We start from the raw sequence: 7,387 nt of genomic DNA, 5'->3' as shown, positions 1-7,387 counted from the left end.
CGGTTTTTATCAATTAGCAAGTTCTTGATTCATTGTGAGCAATGTTTTGAGAAATTTGCGAGTATTTTGAAAGCGGTTGTGTAGAATTTTAACTGCCACAGAATGAGTTTGTGTTAGGGTGGCACAGATGTTAGCTCTACTGCCTCACAATGCCAGGCACTGGGGTTTGATTCCAGTCTTGAGTAACCGTGCAGAGTTTTCCTATTCTCCCTACGGCTGCGTTGGTTTTCTCTAGGTGCTCTGGTTTCTTCCCACAGTACAAAGATGTGCAGGTTAGGTGGATTGGCCGTGCCAAATTGTCCCTTTTTTGTCCACAGATGTGTAAGTTGTAGGTGGATTGGCCATGGTAATAGATTACAGGGCTAGGGCAGGGGGGTGTGTTTGGGTAAGATGCTCTTTCAGAAAGTCAGTGCAGACTCAATGGGCCAATTGACCTCCTTTTGCATTGTGGGATTCTAAGATTCTATGGATGCAGGCTGGAAGCATGTGGTGAAGGGGGGGTTGGGGGAATAATGGTGTGGGATAATGTGATTACAACCCCAGAAGTGGTGTTGGATCAGAAACCCAATGTGTCCCTGCATGATTCGGGGTTTAATCAAGGGCAGTTTACAAGTGGATGGGAAAACCTATGCAGCTGTCAGGTAAGTCATTCAATGTTTAATTCCCCAATTAACTCAGGATTTAACCTAGAATTCTGACTTTAACAGTTTGTGTTTCTGTTTCCTGAGCTGTGTGGAACTAGCCATTTTGAAGGAGGCAAAACTCCCAGCGAAGCATCAACAGAGCAGAGGAACAGCTCTCACTATATAAGCATTAGTGGCTCAGGAGCTTAGGGCTTTTTTGGCCAGTCATTGCTGATATTACAGCACCATCAAATAAGACCTGCTTCCTAGTAGACCAGTGGACACATTGCCACCTGTGGTTGTCAAATGGCTGTTTCAAAGGCCACCTGCCCACTCCCTTGTTCTCTCTCTCTCCTTGGAACAAACATATAATTGAACATGAATTCGTAGCAGGAGTAGTATGGCCCTCAATGCCTATGTTTCCATTTGATAAGATAATGGTTGATCTGATTGTGGTCTCAACACCCGTCTATCCCTAATAACCTTTGACTTCCTTGTTAGTCAAGAATCTATCTAACTCAGCCTTAAAAATGTTTATTGACTCACTCTCAACGGCTCTCTGGGGAAGAGAATTCCACATACTAATAACCTTGTGAGAGAAATCCTAATCTTAATTTTAAATGGGAGACTTTGTGTCCCCTAGTTTTAGTTTCTCCTACAAGGGGTAACACTTCCTTGCATCTGTCCTGAGAAGTCCTCTCAGGATTTTATATGTTTCAATAAGATTACCTCTCATTCATCTAAACTCCAATGGATGCATGCCATCTTGTCCATCTTTTCTGAATAAGAAAACCCTTCGTCCCAGAAATCAGGCATGGAACCTTTCCTTCTCTAAACCTTTCCTGCTACTAACTAATTTCAATGTTATCCTTTCTTAACTAAGGAGACAAAAACTGTACACAGTGCTTCAGATGTTGTTTCACGAAGATCCTGTAAACTTTATCATTTTAACATTCAATTCCCTTTGCAGTGAACAGCAACATTCCATTTGCCTTCCAAATCACTTGCTGTTTCTGCAAATCACATTTTGTGTTTCGGATACCAGGGCACCCAGATCCCTTTATACTGCAGTGTTCTGCAATCTCTGTCTATTTAAATAATACACTGCTTTTCTATCTTCCTGTCAGAGTGGACCAGTTCACATTTTCTAGCATTATACTCCATGTGCCAAATTTTTGTCCACTCACTTAATGTATACGTATGCATATTCTTTTGCAGGTTCGTTATGCCCTCTTCAGAACCTACTTTCCTATCTATTTTGTGTCATGGCAAATTTAGCAACCATACATTTCACCCTATGCTTTCTTCTCCTGCAAGGAGACAAAACACTACCATGAATGTAAAAAGTGGTTTGTGTGAAAGGAAGGAAAAGACACCATTTGTGGAGGGTGACTATGAGGCATGGTATGAAATGGCATAAATATGAAGATGAACATCAATGTTCGCTGTTCAGATGGGGATGTGAGCAGGAAGTGGAGCAGCTTGGTATTTTGATCTCAAGAGTTGTGCAGGAGAATGCTGGGAAAGTTAGTCGGCGGAATATTCTCAGAAAAATTCTGAGTGATCTCACCAAAAGCTAAACCAGCAAGGAATGGGAGAATTTCAGACTCGTTTCTTTTGGTGAGTAAAAAAATCCAATCTTTTGACATTTTTATATTCATTCATGGGACATGGGTGTCAATGGCTGACCAACATTTATTGTCCATATCTAGTTGTCCTTGAGAAGGTGGTGGTGAGTTGCCAGCATGAAGTGCCGCGTGCTGTGGGTTGACCCACAATACCATTAGGAAGGGAATTCCAGGATTTTGACCCAGTAATTTTGAAGGAATAGCGATATATTTCCAAGTCAAGATGGTGAGTAGCTTGGAGGAGAAGTTGCAGGTGGTGGTGTTCCCATGTATCTGCAGCCTTTGTCTTTCTAGATGGAAGTGGTCATGGGTTTGGAAGATGCTGCCTTTGGTGAATTGCTGCAGTGCATCTTGTAAACGGTTCACACTGCTGGTACTGTGCGTCAGTGATGTAGGGAGTGGATGTTTGTGGATGTGGTACCAGTCAAGGAGGCTGCTTTGTCCTGGATGGTGTCAAGCTTCTTGAGTGTTGTTGGAACTGCACCCATCCAGGCAACTGGGGAGTATTCCATCACACTCCTGAGTTGCGCCTTGGAAATAGTGGACAGACTTTGGGGAGTCAGACTTCCCCAGATCACTCCTACCCCTCCCTCCCAATTGCCACCCCTGCAGAGTTTCCCACTTTGCACCCCCCAATCACTATCCCCTGCACTGTTCTTCCTTTCAGACCCCTTCCCCAATCCCCCAATCACCACATTACCATCCCTACAGAGTTCCCTCCTTTGCATCCCCCACATCCCTCCATCCCCCGTCACCACCCCTTCAGAGTTCCCCTCTCAGCTTCTCCCTGGTCACCACCCCTGCAGAGCTCCCCCCACCCAACCCTCTCCTCCAAATCACCACCCTTGCAGAGTTCCCACCTCCCTCCATCAGCACCTCTGCAAAGTTCCCTTGCCTCCCCTCTTATTATAACAAAACAGCCACTAATGATTCTCGCTATGTTGCAGCCTGTGGGTGCATTTGGTACCATAAGAGCACATTACTGCCCTCAAGTGATGTTAGAAGGCACATGACCCAGAATTAATGGACAGTCTCGAGGTGGGTCCTAATGTGTAAGGACCTGGTATAGAGTCCTCTCCATGTAAATATATGCATAGTTAAATATTGAAACTTAAAACTGCTTCATGGTGCCCAAACAATATCCTTAATGGGTAGTGACAAAACAACAGATCATGGAGCCAGCTTGGGATAAAAGAATCCACATCCTCACCATGATGCTGAATAACCGAAGAAAAATAACACCTTCAACATTTTCTGCAGTGAAGAAATCTCACTCCAGAAGCTAAGACACAGAACAAGAGACTGCACACTCTCCCCATGTCTGTGTGGGTTTCTTCCGGGTGCTCCAGTTTCCTCCCACTGTCGGAAGACGCACTGGTTGTTAGGTGCATTGGCCATGCTAAATTCTCCCTCGATGTACCCAAACAGGTGTCGGAATGTGGTGACTAGGGGATTTTCACTGTAACTTCATTGCTGTGTTAATGTATGCCTTCTTGTGACTGTAAGAAATAATAACTAAATAAACTCACTAGAAAAGGCTGCAGAAGCTTTTTTTCATAAAGCAATTCTTTGACCTGCCCAGAGTGAGAAGTCTGCCTTCAGTCCCCTTCCTGACCCAGAGCACGCTGTCAGAGAGCAAGTCCCTAAACGGCTCCCCAATGCCACAGCCATTTTAGGGCCTCAATCTTCAGCAACTCATCTCTGTTATTTTGAAATTTATGCCAAAACCAGGCACAAGTCCCCTCTTCATCGATAACTGGTGATGCCATCTTAAAACCCTCTTCTATCTTCAAGCTATACGTAGACTTTGAAAAAACTCTTATTAAAGGTGAATTACAATGCTTCGCTCCCACCTTCAATGGGCTCATCTGTGGTCCTGATCAGTCTCAGAATTGGAGTTATTGGAGAAGAAGATTTTTGAGGTATAGAACCAGAAGGCTGTGGAGGCTTTGGAAAGGGTACAGAGAAAGTTTACTAGGGGATTGACTGTTTTGGAGGGTATTAGAAAAGATCAGACAAACCACGTTTGCTTTCACATGAACGTTAGAGGCTGAGGGGTGACTTTATAGAAGTTTACAAAATTATGAGAGGGTCGTGGATAGAATGGAAAGCCGGAACCTTTTTCCCAGGGTAGAAATGCCAATTGCTAGGGCACATCGGTTTAAGATAAAAGGGGGAAAGTCTGAAGAAGATGAGAGGTGAGTTTTTACATAGAAGATGTTAAGTGCCTACCAGAGGAGGTGGTAAAAGCAGATCAAATAGCAACGTTTAAGGGACATCTTAAAAGATACATGAATAGACATAATAGAGGGATATGGACAATGTAGAGGCAAAAGATTTTTAGTTTCCAAAGGTGTTGGGGGTGATTCTGCCAAAAAAATTCAAAGTGCCAAATTCGCATAAAAACTGGAGTAAATCCTGTTGGTTTTTTCAGCGGGAATTTCAAAATTAATCTCCCACATTCTGTGCACTGCAGAGTGCACTAGCGTAAATCTTGCAAAACATCCGGGAATGAGGTCTATTCCTGCTGAAGAGGCCGGCAGCATTGTGCTGAGTAGGCCACTGCACGTGATACGATTAGTGCCAAGATCGATGCATGTGCAGTAGCCCCACACTGCCAGCCTCCCGATCGCTGGCCAGCCCTGTGACTCCTCATCGCTCGCCCTCCAACTCCAGTATGGCCCATCGCTGATCCCCCAAACATGTCCGGCTAGCCTCAACCCCCGTTCCTGGCCCGCCTTGATCTCCCCTCACACCCTCCACCTTCCCTAGCAATCCTTACCTCCCAGCAGCCACAATCACTGGCCTCACTCTGTCTATCATTCTCTCTATCACTCAGCCCAAGCGCAATGTGGCAGCAGGACCCCACTCACCCCCACCAATCTCACCCCATTAGGCACTGCCTCCCGTTAGCCCTGCCTCATTGACACTGCCCTCAGAGCCAAGCTTGCAATGCCCAGGGACCACCCGCCCTTACCTCCGAGGCTCTGAGAGGCCTCAGTTGTCCCCCTTCACACCAGCAAGGTTGGGCCACTAGCTCCCTGCAAGTAGGGAGCTATTGTAAACCCTGCTGGAGTGAAACACTCCTGGTCTGGGGGAGGGGGGAACTTGCGGGCCCAGATACCTCTGTCGCAGGGCCCTCTAATGATATTCAAAATACATTGAAATGAAGATTTGCTTAATTTATGCAGCTCTGCGCCAAAGATCGGCGCTGCAAATCCAGCTGCCAGAGCCTCACAGAGGCCGTGGCACCCAGCAAGAAGCCTGCAAAACCACTTGCACTTAAGTTTCCCGACCTGCTGTGCAACAAAAGCAGCACAATGGGCTGGGAGAATTGCCCCCAGGCATGCACAGAATTCATGCTTGCGTTCCCACCACAGGCACATCTCCCTGCGCCAGATTTCTGGTGCTGTCAGATCTGCGCTGGAAACCGGCAGGATGTCCAGGTAAATGATTTTGATCTGTTTTTAATATAAGTTAAATGTAATTAGCAGGCCCAGGACTGAATTCTCTGAGCCTGCTAGCCTCTTCTGTCAGATTGTTTCACTCCAGTGGGCTTTACAGTAGGTCTCCCTTTCAGGGAAATATAAGGATGACCCCACTGGAGTGAAGGGGGGCAATCGGGGTCCCCAGGGGGGAATCATGTGGGAGGGTGGTGCCTCTTGGGCATGGATATCCTGACAGTGCCAGCCTGTACTCTCTAGTACTGCTAAAGGGGTAAAGTGCCAATGTCCAGAGGAACCTTGGTACTGCCCACTGGGCATGGGGCAGTGTCAAGGGGCGAGCCTATAGTGGGTGAGGCCTAGGGGCAGGGCTGGTGGGGGTAGGACCTAAGGAGCAGTCAGTGGCAGTGTGGGGTCCCGCTGCCACTCTGCAGTCAGGATCGGTCGGAGGGAGACCAGTGATCGGGGCAGGCTGTGGGGGGAGGGGGAGCCATGGGGGTCTGCCGGTGTAGTGGGGATCTGTGAGGGGAGGGGTGTGGTTTCATCACTATGGGTGTTGCTGGACATTGGAATGGTCCAGGTTGGGAGTGGGGTGTGTCGAAGCTGGCCCAGGAATGGTCGGGGGACCCACAATCGGGCTGTTGGGGTTAGAGGGGGCAGGACTGCAGTGGTCCTGTGCTGACCAACGATTGAGCTGGCCAGTGATCAGGAGGCTGACAGTGCAGGGCCGTTGCGCCTGCGGAGAGGCCCAGCTGGTTTTAGCTTCTCCAGTGGGAATAGGCCTGCCCCCTGAAATCTAATGATATTCACGCTGTTGCACAGAATGTGGGAAATTCTTCTCTGAACTCCCACTTAAAAAACCAGTGTGAATTACTCCAGTTTTCCTGCAAATTCAGTACTTAGAATTTTTTGGGGAAAATTCTGACCACTATTTCTCAAATCTGACTTTGACTAGGCACTTAGTCAGTTACTGAGATTCCTCAATGTCGTTTGGGTTGATCACATACAAGGTCAGCATAGTTGGCCAACTAAAGGGACACTGTAATAATTATGAGGTAACTGGATGTCAACCATGTTGTGCTTTCTCTCTATGGAGATGTACACACAGCAGCAGGTTTGTTTCTAACTGAGATTCCAGCATGGTGTGGTACTGCTGTTTAATCTATGCCATTTGCCATCTGCTTCAGTCAGAGGTGGATGTCTTCGAGAGGTACAGCTGGTGGATGACAACCAACTTTCAACTCCATATCTTTATCCTGCTGAAAGATCATGTCTGACAAGAGCTAATCTACCTTGGCTTCCTATGATACTAAGCCAATTGTTTTTCTACAGCGTCTTTGAGGTGGTCGTGACAAACAGAGTAGTGTCAGAGGGAGGCTTCTCATGAATAGCGCTCACCACCCTTGTCGAAGGGCAATGTCTCAATGCATAATCATGAATGAAGTTGGGGTAGCACCCATCTCTGGTGTTCCAGGATGTCCTTCAACAGAGGCCAGGCAATAGATTTAGCACTGAGCTGCTGGCTTTGAAGTGGAGGGAAGCCTAAAAAGGGTTTGCTCACTAAAATGATTACTTCAATGCATTCACAGATTCATTGAAGCATTGCTGTTACAAGCTGCAGGTAACCCTATTCTGGTACGGTTTCTCATCCAAATGAGGAGAAAGATGACCTGTCACATATTGATACAGAGCC

The 7,387-nt window shown here is 46.8% G+C and overlaps 1 protein-coding gene across 1 annotated transcript in view; it reads left to right on the top strand.

Annotated features, from left to right (window-relative positions):
• Positions 1 to 7,387, top strand: part of LOC145344060 (anoctamin-9-like) — a 188,680-nt gene that overhangs the window by 92,885 nt on the left and 88,408 nt on the right. The gene's annotated exons all lie outside the window — the stretch shown is intronic.

Source organism: Carcharhinus amblyrhynchos, chromosome 6, assembly GCF_965287045.1.
Source record: "Carcharhinus amblyrhynchos chromosome 6, sCarAmb.v2.hapA, whole genome shotgun sequence".
NCBI classification, from domain to species: Eukaryota; Metazoa; Chordata; class Chondrichthyes; order Carcharhiniformes; family Carcharhinidae; genus Carcharhinus; species Carcharhinus amblyrhynchos.
Note: the sequence above shows the minus strand (reverse complement) of the source record. Positions and strands in the feature narration are given on the sequence as shown.